The sequence below is a fragment of the Vipera berus genome (genome assembly GCF_964194415.1).
Source record: "Vipera berus genome assembly, chromosome: 3".
Classification (NCBI taxonomy): Eukaryota; Metazoa; Chordata; class Lepidosauria; order Squamata; family Viperidae; genus Vipera; species Vipera berus.
Window position 1 is genome coordinate 171,076,672 of NC_138204.1, and position 23,196 is coordinate 171,099,867.

The window sequence follows — 23,196 nt, forward strand, 5'->3', positions numbered from 1 at the left end:
ATAATAATCAGTCCATGTTGTGTCGGCTGTCACTATGTTAAGGATTCCTCATCTTCATTCTTGTCAAGATAATAATTGCAAGCAAATTTCAACTCTTGAAATTTCAAGTCTAATCTTTGCTGTCAACATGCAAGGAATTCATCTTGCACAAATCTTCTACTGTTGAAGAACATCAGTAACGTAATCCATATGTTCCTATGAGATTCCAAGCCGGACAGAAATTTCCATTTTAGTGATCTGCTGATTGTCCTTAATCAGCTCATGTAAAACTTGTTGGTTGCTGTCACAAGATATCCTTTTATTCTTGATCACACAAATCAGCTCTTCCTAATTCACCATATTTACATACAGTATGTTGCTCCAGTGACACACATTAAAGACATCAACTTACAACCACAATTGGGATAAGAATTTCTTTACTAAGTTAAATGAGCCATGCATGACTTTATGACCATATTGCCAGGATTGTTAAGCAAATGACTGCATTTGTTAAGTGAATCACATGGACATTAAGCAAATCCAGCTTCCCCATGGACTTTGCTTGTTGGGAAGGTTGTAAATGTATGCAGGAGCTAAGTGCCATAATTTTGATCACATGAGCATGGGGATGGTCAGGTTTAAGAACTGGTCATAAATCATTTTTTCCAACACTGTTGTAATTTTGAACAGTTGATAAATGAATGGTTGTACATTGAGGTCTACAAGTACTCACAATCTTTACCATAGACCAGAGGTCTCCAACCTGTGGGGTGTGGCCTACTACTGGTTTGTGGCTTATTGGCCACTGGACCACATGAGTGGCTGGCCAGTGAACACACGTGTGTACACACACTTCCCTCCATTCATGCTAGCATTGCCATGAGGGTTGCATGGGTGCTAGTACCATTGTCATGAGGTTCACGCGAGGGTCACACAGGCACTAACGTCACTGTGAGGGTCACATGGGTGCTAGTGTCACTGCAAAGGTAGCTGTGAGGTTTGCACAGCCGCTAGTGTCACCATGAGGGTTACAGGCACTAGTGTCACCACGAATATTGCACATGTGCTAAAGGCCCGCTTGCACCATGCACCTGCTCATGGCCCCGTTTGCAGCGCATGTGCGCGACCCTGTTCACATGTGCACATGTGAGTGTACAAGCTCCTGCCCCTCCCTTTCCTTCTGGGCTGCCAACCAAGAAAGACAACCTGCATTTGACAGAGAATTTCAGCTGGAAGGATTTTTTCAGCAATCCAAAAATGGTGCATTGTTTAAGCGGCACTGCTAAATATTCATTATAGGTAGCTATTTCATGAACAACAGCAACACAAACTTTTCTTTCAATTTCTGCCAACTAAAGTTTGCAAGAGTGAATGCAGCCAAATATCTTGCGCTGACCCATGTGTGCATGTTCAGTTTCTGACTAATGAAGTCATTACAAGTACTACAATCTAGAACAAAATAAGATGTTCTTATTAGACTGCCAAAGGGGCTTTCCCATGAATAGATATTTGGAGTACATATTCACTAATGCCTTTGTGAATAAAATAAGGAAAATTGAAATTAGATTTCAACCATAAGCCAACAATTACATTAATTCCTTTTTTTTAATTCAGCAGGGCAAAATCCTAAATTGAACAATTTTTACTGTGTACTCCCAAAAGTGATCAGTAATCACAAGTCAGAAGGACAGAATTTGAGAGCACTGAAAAGAGTATTTCATAATTTATAACGTAAGATGAAATTTGACATTTTGGGAATGATAAATCAGTTTTTCCATGTCAATAAAAAAGCAACTACTCTCACTAATTTAAAAGTTTCATTTTGTCTACCAAAAACTATCCATCAGAAAAAGGCACGGAGAAAATATTAGATAAATTCTCACACATGTGTCTTCCTGTTTCTTTTCACAGCAGTTGCTCTTCTCAGCTAAGAACACTATTGTTTCAACATGCCAAGTTACTCTCCCTTGGCTGATACAACTGGGAGAATCTCAAAGTAAGTATGATGAATTCCAGAGCCAAGTAATGCATCAAAAGCTCCTGCCTGATATCCTTCCTATTGCTCTCATTATAAAGGGAAAAGAGAGAAAGAGAGTGAAGACAACTTTCATACCCAAACAAGCCAATTGCAAGACTTTTACTGTAATTCATATAGTGGTGTAATGTGGGACATCAAATCATGCACTTGTTATATGCGTGGAGACATTCTCTTACACTGATCTATGAACAGTCATAGTCTTTAAAGTAACAGTCTATGGTGCTGGAAAATGGATAATGAAGCAAATATAGACCCAGATGTGAGTGTCATTATCTAAACTTCATTTCCTTTAATAGACATATATGGCAAGTAAATATCTTCATGCCTATCCTGTTCTGATTAATAAACAGTGTATAACTACCATGAGGCAAAGGATCACCTTTCTGGTTATTAGGCAGTAGTGCGATTTCCCCTTTTCTTCTGCTATGTACCCCCTTTATTAATAGTTTTTATCATTTCATAAAGTAACATAATTATTTGGAAGTTGGCATTTCAGTTTGGCATTATTATTAACATATTTGTGTAATTTTAATGGCATCTTTCTAGCCACATCTCAGAAAAGTCCTCCTTAAGATCTCTATACTTAATTTCAGCAGCAATGAAGTATGATACACAGCAAGCCAATGCAATTACAGAAAAAGACTTTTTATCTGTGTATTTAATATTACAGGAATGTAATTCCTTTTCCAGAATACTACTGTGCCAATAAAACAGTTGTAGGAGCATGAGTAGCAGGAAAAATCTGATAAAAGGGGCTTATCATCTGAATATCAAAATATTCTCTTAAACTTAAAAGATGGATAGTGTCTACATTTTAGGATAAAATATCTTAGTGAAAGAATCAGCAGTCAAAACAATACAATGCAGATTAACACTCGATAGAGTGGAAATGAAAAAATTGTAGTTCTTAAACATGGGCTAACTATATGTCTGTCTGTATCACTTTGATTACAGGCTTTGCGATCATCCTGCAAAGACTAATATCTAGATGGAATAAAATTTGACTAATTACTTGGATAAATCCTTAATTTGACAAACTTGTACAGGCTAGTGAGGAATTCAGCCATAATACGTAAAACCAATGGTTGAATCTTCTAAAAGGGAATAAACAAGGACTCAAAATGGAGTGGAGATTTTATTGAACAGATTGGTAAATTGCATTTGTAAGAGAAGTACAACTGAATGCAAATAGTTTCCCTGATTAAGGTGGCAAGCAGAGATTAAAATACTGAAAGAACAAGCTCAGTGAAAAAAGCTGTAAACACATTTTAATTTCTACCATGCCTCTGAGTTTTATTAATATACGGTACAATAAAAGAAGCATCATCCAAGGCATTTCATTTGTTTTGAAATACAAATACCTCGAAAATGGAAACAAGCCAATTCCAGGCATAACTTTTAAATTAATTCTTAATACATAAATCTGAATCACTGTGCCAACACTACACAAAGACTTTCAGCAAATCAACTGCTGCAAGGAGTTAATGTTACCAATGTTTTGCAAAACTGCATTCTGCATTTTGAAACACAGACTCAGCTGCATTCATAGCAAATACCTTGCTAAAGGTCATCCATGAGTGGAAACATCAGTTTTGCAAATGCAGGCGATCATGGTGGTATTCTTTTATATTTTGAAGTTCAGAGACATATACAGGAAGGTCACAAGTAAAGCAAGTTTGCTTTTCATATGAAAGTAGAGAAATTATAATTTGAATTGCCACCGGAAACAATTACTTCAAGAAAGCAATTAGTTTAGGATGCTCACATTTTTCTTCTCCAGTGTTGCTGATTAGCACAATGTTTCTCAACCTTGGCAACTTTAAGATGTACAAACTTCAATTCCCAGCATTCTCAGCCAGACTAAAAACACATCATATAGTTTGATGCAGTGCCTTTCAAAAACGAATAGAGGAATTTGTTCAGTTTGCATAATGTATTGAAAAAGCTCAAATGAAATAATATGTGCCATTTTTTTGCAGTAAATTGTCCAATCTTTTCTTTACAATCTCATTCTGCTACCATAAACCAGGGGCAAAGCACTCATTTTAAATGCAGTCTCATTCCACAGTGTTGTCAATCATAAACTGTCATGAAGTTGTGAAACTGAAAGATGGACTATAAATGCAACTTATTTGTAAAGCAAAATCATGTTGAAAAGCAAAAGACAAAAATCAAGTTACAAGGCAGGAATCAGTATTCAGAAAAACTATCTGACTTGGTAGGGATGTGTAGTGAGATCAGAGAAGCCATATGAATTGTTGCTTTTGCATGAGTCTATCTATAAACTAACTTCTTAAAACAGTGGACCCAACAATACAGGAATGTTTTATTTTTAAAAAGTTCACTTTTATTGCCTTTTAGTCTCAGGTATTTTTTGCAGCAAGCACATTTCTGAATCTGTATCTGATGAGCATATGCAGAGAGTCTGATAGCCTGAAGTTTCTACTAGATCTACCTGAGAGTTATTTTCACATTCAGGCTGTGTTGAAAAGAGTGAGGATTAGAACCTTTAGATATCCCAACAAATGGCCTGAGTCAATATGAAAACAACTTTACAATAGCATCTTTTGAATAAGTGTCTATGGAGATTCTCACTCATCCAGATGGTGACTTGTTTTTCCAAAGGTGCTCTCAGAGCTAAAGAAGATTCTGGGATGAGAAGTGAAATGTTTTCAAAGATAAAAAAGAAAGTCCAGTTGTCTTCTGAAAAAGCACCTTTGGGAAAATCTTTTGAATAAGCATTTTAACAGCATTAAAAAAAACTATTCAAATGGCAGAGAAAAGTCTGTATTATGCCCATGACCATCTGCAAATCCTTGGAAACAGCAACAACAACAACAAGGTTATCCTTTAATTCTTATAGGAATAGTCAAAGCAAAATGAAATTTTCTAATAGATTGTAGAAGTGCTTCACAATGTGGCAGGCTAGTTGCAATTTTTGTTTGAAAAGGACATATACCACATAGCGCATTAATCTAAACGGATTTAAATAATATTCTCCCTTTTCTATTGTCTTTAATATTGTTATTAAACTAGTTTCTTGCTTTGCTGGAATTAATATTTCCCATTATGCATGAGTCACTATAGACTCCTGGCCTCAAAGGAAAGGTGAAGAAACATTAAAATGTCTGAACATGCTTGTTTACAGTAGGCAAATTCTTATATACTTAGTAGCTGAGTTCCCTGAACCTTGGAAAATGAATGTTGAGATATTGATCAGGATTTTTGTAGACTTTTCACAATATAAGATTTGGAATTTAATTTGCTATTTTTAAGTGAATTGTTTGTTTTGTTACTGTTGTATGTTTAATGCTATAATACTTATGCTAGTGGAATTTTCTCCCTTGTGGTCGTGACTCAAATGTAACAAGAAGGCAACACCATTTGAATGAGACAAATCCTTTATTTGATGATTCTCTATCCAAAATGTTTCAGCCTAGGCCTGGATTTAAGCATGCAATTTTTGCAATCAAAAGCATGTGATAAACATGACTAAAGAGTTTGAAAAACGATTCTGAGACCAATGCGTTAAAAAAAAAGAGAATAAGATTGAAAAGCAATTTTAAGAAGGCCAATTTTAAGAAGCCTATTCACAAGACTCAAATTCTACGACTGACTTGAGGTTTGCAAACCATGGATTTTAAAAAAAAGGCAATTATGATGTTTAGTCTCATTTTTTAAAAAACTAAGATACTAACTTATCAAAATCAGCAGTTACTCTTCTTAGCTGAGTACGTCAGAATGAAACTATTTTTTCATATATCTCACGCTGAAAATTTTTTTGTTCATCAATTTCCATACATACCATTTCTCTATACCGGGAGAAATAAAAAACATTTTTTTTGCCCATGTGGCACTTATTCTTATGCACAGAAGATAAAAAGAAATGAGCAGTATTAATTATTCATCTCCAATATGATGACTTCAGTTACCTTGATAAACAGCCTTCTTTCTTTATTAAACTTTGTCATTCAGATGTTTACATCGGCTTGTTTTAAACACTGTTTCCCTTTGGATTTCAAAAATAACTAACTCCCAAGACTAAAAAAGAAACATCTTCACTAATTGTGACATGTTACTATGATTCTATGACACAGTATTGCCTGGGGGAGAAAACCAATTTTATAAATCTAAATGATCCTAAAATTATATGTTGCTGGATTTGCTATTCGGATTATGATTCTGAGTTTTTTGTACTGGTCATTGCATTACTTTTCTGCCATTTCAGGCGATTTATATTTCTTGAAAATATACTTTTTGGACTATTCAGGATATAAAATTCTGTGGAATATTTATTATCACTGCGATATTCTCTGAAAATGACGTGGATGAAATTCTTCGGATGTTGTATGAGTGAGTACCTCTCTGATGTTTATTGAAGTAACCTGATTTTTTCAGGCTTTTAAGGGGACTTTAAGGAAACTATTAGTTAAAGTTAATGGTTCTCCAGAGAGAATCCCCCCCAGGATTGCATAGAATGCTAAGAATATCACATTACTTTAAAGAAGAACAGAGACGTGCTATGCTGAAAAACTTCACAAAATATTTTCGATGCACAATCTTACCATTCAGGATTGTATTTTTTTTTATTGAAAAGTTTTAACATACAGTTTATCTTTAACAATCCCCCCTCCCCCTCCCCTCTCCCTCCCTCCCTACCCCTCCCCCCCTCCCCCCCCAACTTCCCAGAGCTAAATACAAGGTATAGAAAAGAAAAACAATCATAAACAAGCATATGCTAACAACCATAAACTCTAAAATCCATCACTCTCTAGCTTATACAGAATAATACAAATCTTAATAATATTAAATATATATAGAAAAGGAAATTGTATTTTAATCACGGTTAAAATAAAGAAATAAACTGTTATCAGATTTTTCTCCCCCAAGTCCTGCCATGGTATATCATTGTGATGGGAGGAGTATTCCTGAGAGGGAGGGATAAGAATGGTGGGAGGGTATATAATCCGGGCTGGGACACACAAGGCGTGAAGGTCATTCCAGCTGCCCAGCTAAAGCAAGCAGTCATTTATATTGGGCAGTGATGATATAGGAAGATGCTGGAGGCAGATAAGCATTTTAGTGACAATGGCAAAGACATCAATATGTACTATGTGGGAGAAGGCAATAGTAAACCACTTCTATATTTTTACTAATAAAACCACATGGATAGAAAATATAAAATGATTGATGACATAGTGCGAGATGATGGGCCCCTCAGGTCAGATGGCACTCATGCTACTGAGGAACAGCCGAAGGTCTTTCAGAGTACTAATTGTGTTTATGACATGGTCAGATTAAAGCCTTTGGGATGTCTATTGCTGATGTCATCATACAGGAAAATAAAATTAGAAGCTACAAAGATAGAATTACAGTAGGTTTTGTGAAAACCACGAATGTTGGAAGGTTCAATAGAACAAAAGGTGAAATGAAATGGCTTCAATTAGGATCAGTGAATTGAAATGGATTGGGATTGAACACTTTTAGTCAGAAGATTACACCATTTATTACTCAGGACACGAAAACAGAAAAGAAACAGTGCTGCTTTTATAGTTAGGAATCATAGAATCATAAACCTAGAGGGGATATTGGAGGACTTCTATGTCAATCACCTGCCCAAGGCAATAATTCTTATACCTTCCCTGATAAATGGTTGTCCAATCTTTTCTTGAAAAACTCGTGTTGGACCACCCATAACTCTGAAAAGTAAGTTGTTCCATTGAATAATTATTCTCACTGTCAGGAAATTCCTCCTTAGTTTCAGGTTGCATTTCCCTCTGATAGACTTCCATCCATTGCTTCTTGTCCTGCCCTCAAGTGCTACAGAAAATAAACTGACTCCCTCTTCCCCTTCAAATATTGGAAGACAATTGTGTCATCCCTAACCATAAACAGACCTAGTTTTTAGCTGTTCATCCTACCATTTAGCCTCCAGAATCCCTTCTCCGAAGACTCAGGGCGGCTTACAATCTAAGAAGCACAAATCAATGTGCTTAGCAATAGCCTTCATTCTATGTATATGCCTGCTTATTAGGGCTCCCCCCCCCGCGGCATTTTTTACAAAGTCAGCTTATTGCCCCCAACAATCTGGGTCCTCATTTTACCTACCTTGGAAGGATGGAAGGCTGAATCAACCTTGAGCCTGGTGGGACTCGAACCTGCACTAATTGCAGGCAGCTGGTGTTACTTAAGGAGGCATTAGCCCACTGCTCCACCAAGGCTCTTATTTAGTAGTTATATAGGAAAATCACAAAACTGAATTCGCTGAAGAAAGCAATTATGTTTGGAAGAGTTAGCAATAAAAGGAAACTAGGCCCCCAAAGAACACGGAGGCTGGACACCAACAAAGTTGACACCAGCCAGAGGATAGAACAACTCCAAGAAGTAGTGCAAGATTGGAAGATATGGAGAGAGCTGGCCTACAGAATCGCCAAGAGTCAGACATGACTGAATGGATAACATCATCATCAGTTATATAGGAATATTCAAAATATATGAATAATTTTAAATTAACTTTTGCAAGAACAGATTATACATTTGATTAATTAAGAAACATTGTTAGGGTAACATTTCCAGGGCAAATAGCAAACAAAATTAGATAAGAACAATTAACACAGACATTGCTTCAGCTGTGTCTCAGCATGGACTCAAATCTTACTAAATTAACATTTACACTAACTGCCTGATCCAACGCTACAATAAAAAGCATTCAAATCCCAATATGCTTTATTTACCTATTGTAACTGGCAGTAGCAGCCAATTGGCAAAGAACAATCAGCCACCGAGGAATCTTTCTTCTTCTCATAATTTAAGTAGTCGGCCCACAGGGCAGAATAAGAGGAAAATGAATTTTGGCCATTTGCCCTACAACATGTTAGTAGCAGTTGATGCAATCTAGTAATAAATGTAAGAACAGCTTTGCAGTTATGCCAATAATACTATAATACATGCAGAATTTCAGAAATATTATGGAGATTTAATTTGAAAATATTACGGTAGTGGATAAAAACAAGGACTTGGTAAGTACTTCACATTCAGTGCTGTGAAAGTGCCCACAATTCTATGTCAAATGTTTACAATTAAGAATTATACACATATATGCAATACAGGATATTTCTTCATATATTGCACCAAGGTAATATTGTCCAGACACTGAGTCAGCATAGCATAGCTGACTCAGGAATTCTGGGAGTTGAAGTCCATGAGTCATAAAAGAGCCGAGGTTGCCTACCCCTGCACTAGGCTATAAACCAGGAGTCTGTGAGTTCTAGTCTTGCCTTAGGCATGAAAGCTGGCTAGGGGACTTTAGGTCAGTCATTTTTTCTCAGCTCAACCCACCTCACAGGTGTATTGTGGTTAAAACAGAAGGAAGGAGTATTAGGTATTTCACTGTTCTGAGTTATTTATAAAAATGATAAAGGTGGGATACACCCACACACACCCACACAGTACATTTAGAAAGTATTCAGATCCCCTTCACTTTTGTCAATTTTGTTATGCTGCAGCCTTATTTTACAGTTGTTGGAATTCAATTTTTCCCTCATTAATCTAGTAGTCCATAATGACAAAGTGAAAACAGAGTTTTAGAAATGTCTCCTCTTCCATAACATTTAAATAGAGTCTATCTATTCAGGCATTCTTAATTAAGATTAATTAATTAACTTTTGGGTTCCTTGTTCCAATATATCCTTTTATGTCCAGTGTTAAAATATATTCCTTCATTCTGTTCAGTTTGGGTGTTTTTCTCTTTTAATTGTATCTTTAATTTGCTCTAGTCCAGGCATGTCAAACTCGTGACGTCACGTGACGTCGCGCGACGTATCGGAAGTTTTTCCCATTGCCGAAAATGGGATGGGCGCGGTTTCTCCGTGACGCTCCAGCCCACGGGCCGGCAGTTTGACACCCCTGCTCTAGTCCATGAGAGTGTCCAATTTTTAAAGTCTTACCTTATTATGTTTTTTAAAGTATTCAAAACAAAAGAATTTTCCCGTGGCATGGATTCTTCATAATTAATTGCAAAATTTTATTTCAAATTGGTTTTGACCATTTGTAACTTTCTAAAATCAAAGTTTTAAGCACCTTTTTGCTATTTATTTCAGGAAAAATCCTAAATTTAAAACTTCTTTCACTAAAGATTGAAGGAAACTCACGTTATCCTATAAAACTAGCTGAAAAAACAGTTAACAAGCAATTTCTTAACATGATTAGAAAAAGAAAAAGAAGTATGTGAACCTAATATCCTTAAAGGCAACCATGGTTGCAAGATGGCAATTCCCTTATCTACAAGAACTCTAAACTGCTGGAGGCTACTGTCTTGCAGTTTGTTCAGGAGGAGCAAATGTCTGGAGCACTTGTGGGCAATATCAAGTGCTCTGCTTGTCCAGAGAGAAATTACAAAGAGCTGGTCTACTTGCTAGCTTTTCCTTGCATTGCCATTATCTTCAATTTGCCATTTCTTCCCTGGAAATCCCAATGCTAACTTTTGATGCTGTCAAAATGGGGCCACTATTATAAGCGAGAGGTTGTGCATATTTATTATACAGGTAATCCTCGACGTATGACCATAATTGAGCCCAAAATTTCTGTTGTTAAGTGAGACATTTGTTAACTGAGTTTTGCCCCATTTTACAACTTTTCTTGCTACAGTTGTTAAGTAACCTGATTGTTAAGTGAACCTAGCTTCCCCGTTGACTTTGCTTGTGAGAAGATCGCAAAAGGGGATCACATGACCCTGGGACACAGCAATGGTCATACATATGAACCAGTTGCCAAGCATCTGAATTTTGATCTTGAGGATTCTGCAAAGGTCATAACTGTGAAAAACCATCATAAGTCACAATTTTCAGTGCCACTGTAACTTTGAACAGTCACTAAATGAACTGTTGTAAGTCAAGGCCTACCTGTATTTTTAAAATAGGTTGCTCAGTGAATAGAGCAGAGTTCTTCATGGAAACAAACAAGAGTATTTGAAGTGTTTAACTTGCACTATAATTAATATATCACACTGATCATGTGAAAGACAGTCACTGTGTACCTTAAGACTAAAATAGCAGAAAAGCATCATTTTTAGAAGCTTTGGTACATGAAAATAGAACTTATTCTGTGAAATAGATATGCTATTTTCTAGTGGCAAACATGATTTTGTGTGTTGAAGTGCCCTCTAGTGATAAAATAAGATCATATGATGATCAGTTAAACTAAAGAGAAAAAAGAAAAATCCAGCTGGTTCTCAATCTGTATTAATTAATGTACTTCTGCGCTAATAGTGGGACCATTCTTCTCTGGATTTTGAGACAGCAGATTAGTTTAGGAGCGCAAGAAAGACCATATGGCATAAACTTTTCTCCTTCACTATTTTGCTGCCATTTCCCATCAATTTGCTATGATAAGACTAGCCCTGTGAGCTGTGACATGTAGACCAGAACTCAGTGGAGGAAACCACTCACAATTACCTGATTTACAACTGTAAATATTGGGAGGCTCCCTGTTTGCTGATGATGACCAAATGTCACATATGCATAAACCTAATGAATAGCTTCTCTAATACTTAATCTTGCAATAATACAAAACAGATGTTAAAAGCTCAAAACTCTTCTTAAATAACACTAAAGAAAAGTTAAATTGACTACAAATGCTTAAGAGAGATTTGGCTATGTCTTCTCAAAATACACAAAGCGTTTGTAATTGCATATAATCAGGAAGAATGCAGCCAAAAAACAGATTGGCTTAGTTCAGAGATGTCAAACTGCCGGCCCACGGGCTGGATGCGTCATGGTGAAACCGCATCCACCCCATTGCCAGCAATGGGAAAAAAGTCACGATACGTCACATGACATTGTGAGTTTGGCACCCCTGCCCTAGTTGAATCATATATTATCTTTATTGCTGGTTATGAACAACCGTTGGTGATAATTATTCAGAGCTCTCTGGATTGTAATTGCTCTTTTTGATTTAAGTAATTTAATCATACTGTTGGTGCAAGTAAGACTGTTCTTACTTGTACTTGTTTAACTATAAAACATGAAAGTCCATTCAGGGATGATTCATTAAGAACACACTTTCTTCAATTCAGAGGTGAAACTGCAGAGAACTTTTCAAACAATTAAAATTCAAAGCTGATCATTTGATAAACTGAAATACCTTTCCTTAAGATAACTGGTGTGAGTTTTTTCCCCTCAAATTGTATAAAAAGTTGAGGAAATGTATCTTCTATGTTAGGCAGAAAACATAGCTTATAGTAATGTCTATTACTGTTTATTGTAATCCAATCTTACGAGTCTTCATACTGTATACTAAATTTTCTTTGCAGGAAAGTGGTTTATAAACAATTGATTTAAAGAAATGTAGGGGAAATTCTGTTTATCCAATACCATTATAGCACTTTGACATTCCCAGCCTAAACCCATTCTTAGGGCTAAAGGAGTGCTTTTGGTAAATAGGGGTGAAAATGGAGTTGAGACTGACAAGTTCTAGCATTAAAATGTTCTTCTCCTTATGGATGCCATATTAGGATCCAATACAATAAAAAACTTTCCACAGAAACATATTTAATATTATAGTTAATATTCCTTCGGTTTTCTCAAAATAAAAAAAAAATTGAATTGCCCCCTAATTTCCTAGACTGTCATAAACTATAATTTGATATTTAAATGGAATCAGGCAAACTACAATTTTCATCCAAATTTAAAATGAATTCATCTTCATACTGCATTTGACAAAATATGTGCTTACATTTTTAATTACTGATTTAAACAAAAAGAGAAATGTCTTGCACAAATGGTATTTTTTATAAAAATGTATTTTCTATTCATTGTGTTTTGTTGTACTGCAGTACAGAGTATCACGAGATTATCTTATGACTACACATTTTTTTACAAATATTTTATTTACAATATTTAGGTTTTTCACTTTTTGTTGCAACTGTATATTTTTATGTTTTGTGAGATGAAATTCTTTAAACGATAATAATTTTTGTCATGACTTTGATATGCCAGCAAGGGGAGTAGTTACACTTTGGGAAGCTATGTTTGAGGAAATTATAGAATGGTGTTTGGACTTATAAACAATAGAAATAGCAGATATTTTGATGTACCAATGTCTCTTCCCCCTGAACCTTTAATGATTGTTCTTAAATCTAAAAGGAAACATAATGGAAGTAAATAAACTGTATATTGTTAGATCAATGTTAAAATATCACAGGTTATTGAAAACAAAGACAGAAAACGAATGACATTTTACTATTTTCTTTAACTTTCAAAGTTACAACAGAAACCTCAGAAGGAAAAAGTTATAGATTCATAAATAACTTTGTGAAGTTATTGTCAAGGATCCATATTTCCTTCCTTCCTTCCTTCCTTCCTTCCTTCCTTCCTTCCTTCCTTCCTTCCTTCCTTCCTTCCTTCCTTCCTTCCTTCCTTCCTTCCTTCCAAAAATACTTAATAAATTTTGGCAGTATATAAAGAATATTCTAAAAATAGAAAGTCTAATATATTTCTCTCTCTAAATGATACATACATACATCATGATGGTAAGTTCACTACAGGTGAATTTGGCTTACATCCATTCTTTTAGCAACTGTTCAAAGTAACAGTGGTGCTGAAAAAAAAGCTACTTACTACTGGTCCTTATGACTGTTGCAGCATCCCCAGGGAGACATGGTCAAAATTTGGCCACTTGGCAACTGTTATATATTTACAACGATTGCAGCATTCTGGAGTCATGTCATCACCATTTGCCACCTTTCCAGCTGGCTTCTGACAACAAAGTCAATGGGGGAAATCTGGATTCACTTAACAAGTGTGTGATTTACTTAACATCTACAGTGATTCACTTAACAACCATGGGAGAAAAGGCCTTGGGTGGGGCTCAGGTAGAAGAAAAAATGAGAAAACAGCCATGACATCTGTTATCCTTAATACTTCTAACATCGTGTTCTTGAACTTCGTTAAATTATCATTCACATTGTTTACTATTCTGAATTGGGCAAAACTGCACAAGTTACTGATTTCAGATATGCTTAAGTTACAATTTGATACCTATCAGGGTTGCTCACTTTCCGCTTTGCTTTTTGATTTAATCTTATAATCCTTACTACTGACATTACTGGTATTACTTTAGTGAGTTTTGATTATAAATTATCTTCATATCCTAATATTTTGCCAGGTAGTCTACTTCGTGGCTTTTCAACCAGCAGTACGCATACCACTGGTGGTACATGATCACCTGCCTGGTGGTACACAGCATTGCCTTCCTCCCCCCCTGCCTCCCCCCGCTCCACTCCTTCCCAGCTCACTTGCTGCTGGAAAACATACTGCTTGGCGGTGGCCTGCAGGAACCCTACCAAGGGCACACAAAGAGCGCAGGTGCAGAGCGAGACCCTCCCCTCCCCTGTGCAGCATACAGATTGACCTCTTCTCGTGTGGGATCCGTGTCATCCTTCCCCCTATCTTCTTACTTCACAAGTAAGCGTGAGCCTGAAGGGGAGAGAGCCAACCACTCCCATGGCCGGTAGGTGTTTGAGACCACTCGCGTCGCGGCCCTGAGCGCCAACCTCACAAATGCCCCCTCCTTCTTTTCCCCTTCTCTCTCTCTCTGTTGTGTCCTCACTCTCTTCCATCTTATTTTTCTCTCCTTCCCCACGTGAGCTTGCGATACCCCTCACAGCCCTCACATTGCCTCCCGGGCCTCGAGACTTTCCCCCCTCTCCTCGGTGCCTGGCTTTACGGAGGGGAAAGCAAACCAGCCAGATGGTGCACACCCTCCCAGAGGACTTATCCTGCAGTAGCAGGTGGGAATCAAGGCCCATGTTTGTTTTGCTGATGCACGTCAGGCGAAGCCATCAGAACGTGGGTGTGGAGGGAAAAACGCGCCTGCCTGACTCCCTCCCCCCCAGTGTTTCACAGAAACCCGATCACACACTCCTGCACAGCTCACTTTCTTGTTTTCTGCTTGCTTTCTCAAAGCAAGTTAACTGGGCAGGAGTGCAGGATCAGCCTGTGCAACTACAGCTGAGCTGCGCTGATTAACCCAATTACACACTCCTGCACAACTCACTCGCTTGCAGAAAGTGAGCTACTGAGATTGCCAGGAGCCAGGGTCCAAAGGATTTGTGCGATGTGTCTGAGAAGGTGAAATACCGCCGTGTCTCCTGCCTGCTTTGCATGTGGCGAGCCTGGTGAGATGCAGGGCTGTAATTTGTCTGAAAGTTGGTGGAAGAGTTTGGCTGGGGGGGGGCCGGAGGAAGTGGGAGAGGACCGGGGCTCTGGCAGTTCTTGGGCTGGTGTTGCACTTTGTGGGTGAGGGCATGTGTGTTTGTGTACACAAACACACACACACACACACACACACACACACACACACAGAGTTTATCTTTCCTCCCTTCCACCTTGGTTCTGCGCTGGATCATACATTTTGGCTTTTCTGGACGGTCTTAGCAGCCTTTTGGTCGCTTTCTAAAAACCGGAGGGTGGTTGGGGGTAGAAGCAGCAGGAGGTGTGTGGAAAGAGAGGAGTAAGGAATTGGGACATAATGTTCCAGGAAGCCCCCTAACTCCGCTGCACTGCCCTCGTTTGGCGTGTGGCTGGAAAAATGTGGGGAAACTTTGTGAAATATTTTTTTGGACTAGGTTCCTTGTTTGAAACTACTGGCGGAATCTAGTCTAGGAAAGTTTCCTTGAGCTCGCACATGAAAAAAAGCATCCAGGAGAGCTGGAAGAGAATGGACAGGGAGGTGACGGTCTGGTGCTGGATTTCCCCCCCCCCCTTCCTTTGAGTGTCAGGCCCATGGGGCTTGACAGGTGCTGCCTGGGTAGCCCGCTGATCCTGGGGCTTCATATATCAAGAAGCAAGCAGCCGGGTGTGTTGCATGGCTGGCAGCTTTGCATGGTGCTGCCGGGGCGGTGGGCAGGCAAGAGGGACTTCTCCCTCGGGGGGGGGGAGAAAGACGCATTCTCCAACCAGCTCTGCCTTCCCCTTCTCTGGACTGGGCTGCAAATCTCGCCCACTGCTTCTGCGCTTCCTCCTTTCCCCTCCCTTGCAGAAAAAAGGAGAAGGCAAGTGGTGGGGCAGGGGGTTTCCCCATCCCGGATGCTCCTTTTGCAAGCAGGAAATCTTGTGGGTCTCCTCACAAGGAAGGAAACCTCAGATGCCGTACAACAAGCCAGGGAAAGTGTGTGTGCGTGTGAGGGGGGAAAATACCCGGCTGCAATTCCGGTGCAAGATTTCCTGCTTGCAAAAAGGGCGATCACTTCTGCCTCTCTTGCAAAGACAGCATCCAGGATGGGAAATACCTCGACTACCTGTTTTCTCCTTTTTTTCTACAAGGGGGGGAGGAGGAAGGAGGAGGCACAGAAGCAGCAGGTGAGATTGCAGCCTAGCCCAGAGAAGGCGATGGAAGATTCGGTTGGAGAATGTGTCTTTCTCCCACACCCCTGGAGAAGCCCCCCTTGCCTGCCCACTGCCCCAGCAGCAGGCACAAAGCTGCCAGCCACGCCTAGCCGTGGCAGGTCAAGCAGCAACCCCGGGCAAAGGAGGGGTGCACGCATGGCCACCTTCAAGCATGCACTCTCCTCTGCCTCTGCGCATGCACAGGCAGGGCCATGATGTCGCCAGTTCTCTTCACCCCCAGTCGCTCCATGTGGTGAGAATCCTCCATTGCCTGCCAAAACCAGGCCGGGGTCTGAGCATCGTAGCGCAGAACAATGGGAGGGAGAGAGGGAAGGAAGGAAGGGACAAAGAGGGAAGGAAGGAATGAAAGGAGGGAGGGAGAGAAGGAAAGGAGGGACAAAGAGGGAAGGGAGGGAGGGAAGGAAGGAAAGGAGGGACAAAGAGGGAAGGGAGAGAGGGAAGGAAGGAAAGGAGGGACAAAGAGGGAAGGGAGGGAGGGAGGGACAATGAGAGGGAGGGAGGGACAATGGAAAGGAGGAAGGGACAAAGAGGGAGGGAAGGAAGGAAGGAAAGAAGAAAGGAAGGAAGGGACAATGGGAGAGAGGGAGGGAAGGAAAGCAGCCACCCCAGTCCCACCCCCCTCCACCAAAGACCCACAGATTCCGCCCCGCACGGAACCCTGCAACCAGAGTGATGAGCTGGCCACACACACCCCTCTCAGCTATTGAGTTCGCTTGTCAAAAAGTTGCAAAAGGTGATCACATGACTCTGGGACACTGAACGTCATAAGTATGAAACAGTTGCCAAGCATCCTAATGTAAATCACATGACCCTGGGGATGCTGCAATAGTCATAAGTGAAAAATGGTCATAAGTCACTTTTTCAGTGCCGCTGTAACTTCAAACAGTCACTAAGCGAATTGTTGTAAGTTGGGGACTAACTGTACTTTATCATTTTTTTTCCTCTTTTTTTTGGTCAAGTTTTTGACACCTTGCTTGGCAACTGGTGGTACTCGGATATTGCCTTATCCTAAAAGTGGTACAATGGGTGAAAAGGTTGAAAAGCCCTGGTCTACTTCATTGCCAGTTTTTACATCGATGATTCAACATATTGATAAGGATTCAGGATATTAAATCTTTTTTGTAATTACTGTATTAAATAATTTTATTTCAAATATTTTCTATTTCAAATAGAAATTTGTTTCCAAAATTTGTGGCAGTAACAACATAATCAACACAAGCATATTTTAATGGCTGGATATGGACCAGGTTCTTTGTATTTGTCTAAGAAATCTGAATTGCTATTATATTTGAGGGAATTGATGTCTGAAACTAAGCCCACTTCATTTTGTATAAAAAAATAAAGAATATTATAAAAGTTGACAATAAGGACATTCATGGCTAATGGATTAAAGAATTAGAACACCTGATAATGGAACTTTAATGGTTGTAGGTCTTAAAAATGTTTTTTTTTCAATAGGGTTAAGATTAAAAGTGACCCATCAAGATTATATTTGGATCTACCAGACACTATAATTTATTTGAGAGGGTGAACTTTAGATTTTCTTTGTTAGCTATGTAAAAAAGTGAGCAGTCATTAACTCTTATGACTTCATCTTGTGAAATACTGCCAACATTTTAAAATATTTTAATGTACATAGGTAGATTTAATTCAGAATCCTTTTAATGTTAAGAATGTTAATGTATGTTAAATTATGCCCTGAAATTTTGGATCTTGACTATTTTTGAGAAGTTACATAAAGTAATATTATAGCAATTTTAATTCAAATTTAATGTCCCTATTAGTGATTAAATTAATGATTTAATATTTTATATCAGTGTTTTTAATTGCTGGATCATAAATTGCCTAGAGTTGCCTTGATGAAATGGGTAGCATATAAATTTAATAGAGAGACAGACAGATAAATAAATAAGCCAACCAACCAACTAGCATGGCAGATTGTTAAGAAAATTAGTTTGAGAAATTGGAAAAGTAGTAATGTTACTGATATTTAGAATTGTATTAAAGAAATGTGTAACTTGTCTGTTTTGAAAAGACAATTATATCTACTAATCCAATATTCAAGACAACCAGGAAAAGTGAATTCATCCTGCTACTGCTGGTGTTCTTACTACAACATAAAGAGAGGGATAGGGATGGGGAGAAAGAGGAAGTGAACATTAATTCCTTTAACAGATATTTTCAATTATTAAATAATCATCTGTATGGTGGGTCAATTTATTCATCTCCAATGGCTTCATTTTAATTATAAGAATAAAAGTTTCTTATTTTTTTAACATGTATATATTACATTATATTACATTTCCTACTCAGGCAAGAAACCATTTCAGACGAGTGGCTGTCCAGTCTCTTTTTAAAAACTTCCAGTGTTGGAGCATTCATAGCTTCTGGAGGCAGGTTGTTCCACTGATTAACTGTTCTAACTGTCAGGAAATTTCTCCTTAGTTCTAGGTTGCTTCTCTCTTTGGTTAGTTTCCATCTGTTGTTTCTTGTCCTGCCTTCAGGTGCTTTGGAGAATAGCTTGACTCCCTCTTGTTTGTGGCAGCCCCTGAGATTTTGGAACACTGCTATCATGTCACCCCTTGTCTTTCTCTTCATTAGATTAGACATACCCAATTCCAGCAAACGTTCCTTATATGTTTTAGCCTCCAGTCCCCTGATCATCTTTGTTACTCTTCTCTGTACTCTTTCTAGAGTAGGGGTGTCAAACGCACAAGTCACAAGTCACATGTATCACAACTTTTTTTCCATTGCCAGCAATGGGGTGGGCAAAGTTTCGGTATGACACATCTGGCCCATCGGCCGGCAGTTTGACACCCCTGTTCTAGAATCTCAATATCTTTTTTAGATCGTGGTGACCAAAACTGGATGCAGAATTCCAAATGTGGCCTTACCAAGGCATTGTAAAGTGGTATTAACACTTCATGTGTTAATTGAGCATATAATATATTCTCAATAAATACATGAATTTCAAAATGGGAAGTCTTACAGAAATGTATTTAATCTGGCGTTATTTTAATAGCAATCAATCCCGATTATCATAGCTTATAACAGCTCAAAAGACATTTTGAATTCATAGCTTTTACTCAAGCTATTTGCACTTACATAGCACTGAGGCTTCCAATTACGCAATTTATCAATGCTTTTTTTTACGTAAACAGTTCTGTTCTATCCTTCTAGCACTTACTACCGTATTTTCCAGCGTATAAGATGACTGGGCATATAAGACGACCTCCGACTTTTGAGAAGATTTTCAAGATTTTTCGTCTTATACGCCGGAAAATACTTACATGCCAGTTGCCAAGTGTCCGACACGAGCCCGATTCAGACACGTCTGATGCAGATGATGCAAAGCCCTGCTGGTTTCCACCTGACGACGGATGGCTCCGCCGGTGCTGCCTCGAGAGCGAAGGGCGTGAGGCGCCTGCCACGGCTCCCTGAGGACTCCTTAACAGCCGGGGAGCGCGCGTGTGCACAGGACTGCCCTGCCGGCTCCCGCCTGACGCCGGACGGCTTTGCCGGTGCCGCCTTGAGAGGGAAGGGCGTGAGGTGTCTGCCACGGCTCCCTGAGCACTCCTTAGCAGCCGGGGAGCACGCGCGTGTGCAGGACTGCCCTGCCGGCTCGCTGACTTGCAGCCAAGCCGGAGCTGAAAGGGGCTTTTCCTTCCACCCACCCTTTGGAATAGACGCAAGAGCTCCCAGGGTCTGGCATTTGCAAGGGGGAGGGGAAGGGGCTGAGAGGCTCTTGGGGGTGGGAAGGGAGAGTCACGTTGGAGGGGGGACTGGACTAAGGAGGCTTGAAGTTGCTTTGCAAGAACGGGGGCGCTCAATTGATTTATGTATTATTTTCTGGCATATAAGACGACTGGGCGTATAAGATGACCCCCCCAACTTTTGAGATGATTTTCATGGGTTAAAAAGTCGTCTTATACGTTGGAAAATACGGTATATGCACTATTTGTGTGATTTGCTAGACTTTCCAACCATGGTAGCCTAAAATGCAGCAAATACATTAAAGGTACAACAGGCATCAAAATACTTTAGAAAAGCAATACTGTAAAAAGAATGATTAGAAATAAGCTTAACCTTTAAGTACGTACACTCACACAAGTGCTGTTGCTATCATCTAAATGGCAGGAAAATCCTGTTTATGCAGAAATGTTGTCTCAAATGGCCACTTTCAGGCAGATGGCTCTGCATTTTGGTTCTAACTAGTAAGATAATTCTGTTGTCGTGCAAATAAATCTAAAATACTGTAAACATGTTGATATTCATATGTTATATTTACATTTTATACCATTATAAATGTGTTTTCTGAAACTAATCCCATGTTAATGTCTTTTCATATTTAAGTTTTGCAGGTTTCTTGCTATTATGTTTTCCTTCCCCTTTTAGACAGGTGTTAAACACAGTGTTTGCTTCCTCATTTATCACACTAATGAAGGGTCTAATTGTTCATTTAAAACTTGGACTTAAGGATGAACTTTACTGTATGGCACAAAATTATCTTTCCCCAATCCAGGCTATTCATTATCATTTGTCATTGTCATTTCAGCCCTTCACTGAATTTGTTATTTGGATGTTGCTCCTATTAAAATCAGCCTGAATGGATATTTCAGGTAATCTTTCATATGAAATAACTTTTTCACATCATGTTTAAAGCAATTTGGATCAAATGCCAACCATACAAGATAAAGTATGTCAATAGAAGAAGTGGAAGATATCTTATCTTTGGATAAACCTTGTTGACTGCAAGTAATTCCCCTGATAAGCTAAGAATTCTCCAGATATCCAAAGACTATGAGTTATTTATTTCCAACTTAGAGATCTTCCAGATCTTTGGGACTAAACGCACAAATGAAACTAAATCTAACCATGATTATTTATATAGCCTGCTATTTTTTGTAATAAAGTACCTGTAGCTCATCAAATGTTATCTGAGAAAAATGATTGTGAATTCTCTATTAGACAACAAAACATTTCTTCTTACATAACTAAGGATAGGAGATATTAAGATCTGAATATTTTAGCTAAATGTTTAACAGAAGTACCTGGCAATATTTCCAGATCAAAAGTGCCATAACAGTTCTACAATCTTTCAGTGAAGACTGATTTTGGTTATGTTCCCTTGTCTAACATGAGCTCATGTGCTGATCATGGTTTGCATCACCATGGAAAGGACTTGAAAATATGAATCGTTATTTTTCTGGATACTATGATCACATGCAACTCAGACTCTGAAGAAGATAGAGATATTTCATCTATCTTTGTTTCCAATAGAAAACATTTATATACTATTGGGCCATAACATACAACATATAAATTATTACTAGTAATCATTCCAATCTAATATGAGCTTTCCCTGTGCACTATTTATCCTTTGAACACAAATTCAAAGAATTACAGAAGGGGCTTTATTGAAATGCAATATTTCTTATGGATGGAAGAAAGTACATGAAAGATGCATTTAGGCTACCCCATAATATATTGAGTAGATGAATATTTTTACAAGAAGCCCAAACTAATTCAAGCTGTAGGATACCAACATTGTCAGCAGCAAAAAAATTCTCTTATCCTACCATTCTCCTTCCTCACATTCCTAACCTTATATCCACCCAGGAAAAGCAAAATGAAGGAACAAGAAATAAAAATGGATCCTCAGGATGGAAGTAAATAAACTTGTGGATGTGTCCTCCCTTCCAGTTTTAAAAATGAAAGGCTTGTTTACATAATAAGGCACATTGTGGGAAAGGACAGATAATGCAATAATCTCATTTGACTCCAGCATCGAAGCTCTGAGGAAAAGCAATAGTTTTTCTACCCACAAGCAGACAATATCTCTGGCATTATGATCAGCTTATAATATGGTTTCTCTGACATCTGACTGCAGAGCTTGCTGTTTGAAAAAATAAACTTGGCCTAAATTGGACCTCTGGTCTGCCTCAGCAGTCATTCTTAAATGAAATGAAAGTCATATTCTCACAACCTCCATGTTCTCATGATAATTTTATTAAACTACTTCTAATCTACTACGGTGCAGGGTTTGTTTTTTTTAAAAAAATACAAAGATCCCTGTCCCTAGTTTAACCATCTGTAAAAAGAAAGAGAGTTGAAGGGGAGATGAAAATGAAGTTTGTAAGATTAAAAGAAAATAAAATAATTATATATTGTTACACAAAGAAAAATGGTACAAACACATAATAGAAGTGATTTCAATATATGTGACAGAGAAATAAAATATGCCGCAAGAAGATAAGTAATGCAATAAGTAATAGAAATTACGAAGTTTAGTTTTGATTAATGGAGAAGTTAAGAATGGATCCAGATCATAACACACAAAAATAAGAAATTTTAAAAATACAAAATGTAGCAAAAACATAATACAAGAACCACCCTCTCCATTTCTATAAACATGAATTAGTTTCTTGCTTAAATTAGTATCAAAACTACTATCATATTTAATCAAAAGGAAGATCACGTCAGAAGAGCAAAGAGAAAAAGAGAGAAGGGGGGTGGGACTTGTAAAAATATAGAAGGGGAATGTCTCAGCAGACATTTAGACTAGCTATTCCATGTAATTAACTGCATGTAACAACAGCTCACTTTCACACAGAAAAAAAACCACATACCAATATGGCCACATTCATATCTCTGCTTCCAGCAGACAACAAAATGGAGGAAGCAAGAGCCAGGCTGAGATAGGAGGGACACAGAAACAGAAAAGAAAGTTTAGAAGTTAACAAATTAAGCTACATGACCAGATATGAGCTAGAG

At 38.4% G+C, this 23,196-nt stretch overlaps 1 protein-coding gene across 3 annotated transcripts in view; it reads right to left on the minus strand.

Annotated features, from left to right (window-relative positions):
• CHST9 (carbohydrate sulfotransferase 9) overlaps positions 1–23,196 on the minus strand; it is a 53,312-nt gene that overhangs the window by 13,011 nt on the left and 17,105 nt on the right. Inside the window, exons 2-3 of one of the 3 annotated variants that reach the window (XM_081324236.1) lie at positions 5,950–6,058; positions 3,783–3,909 (exon numbers count right to left, since the gene is read on the minus strand). The exons of 1 other annotated variant lie outside the window; for it this stretch is intronic. The gene's annotated coding sequence lies outside the window, so the exon portion shown is untranslated. The remainder of the gene's footprint in view (positions 1–3,782; positions 3,910–5,949; positions 6,059–23,196) is intronic. One more of the 3 variants, XM_081324235.1, reaches the window with a different exon arrangement.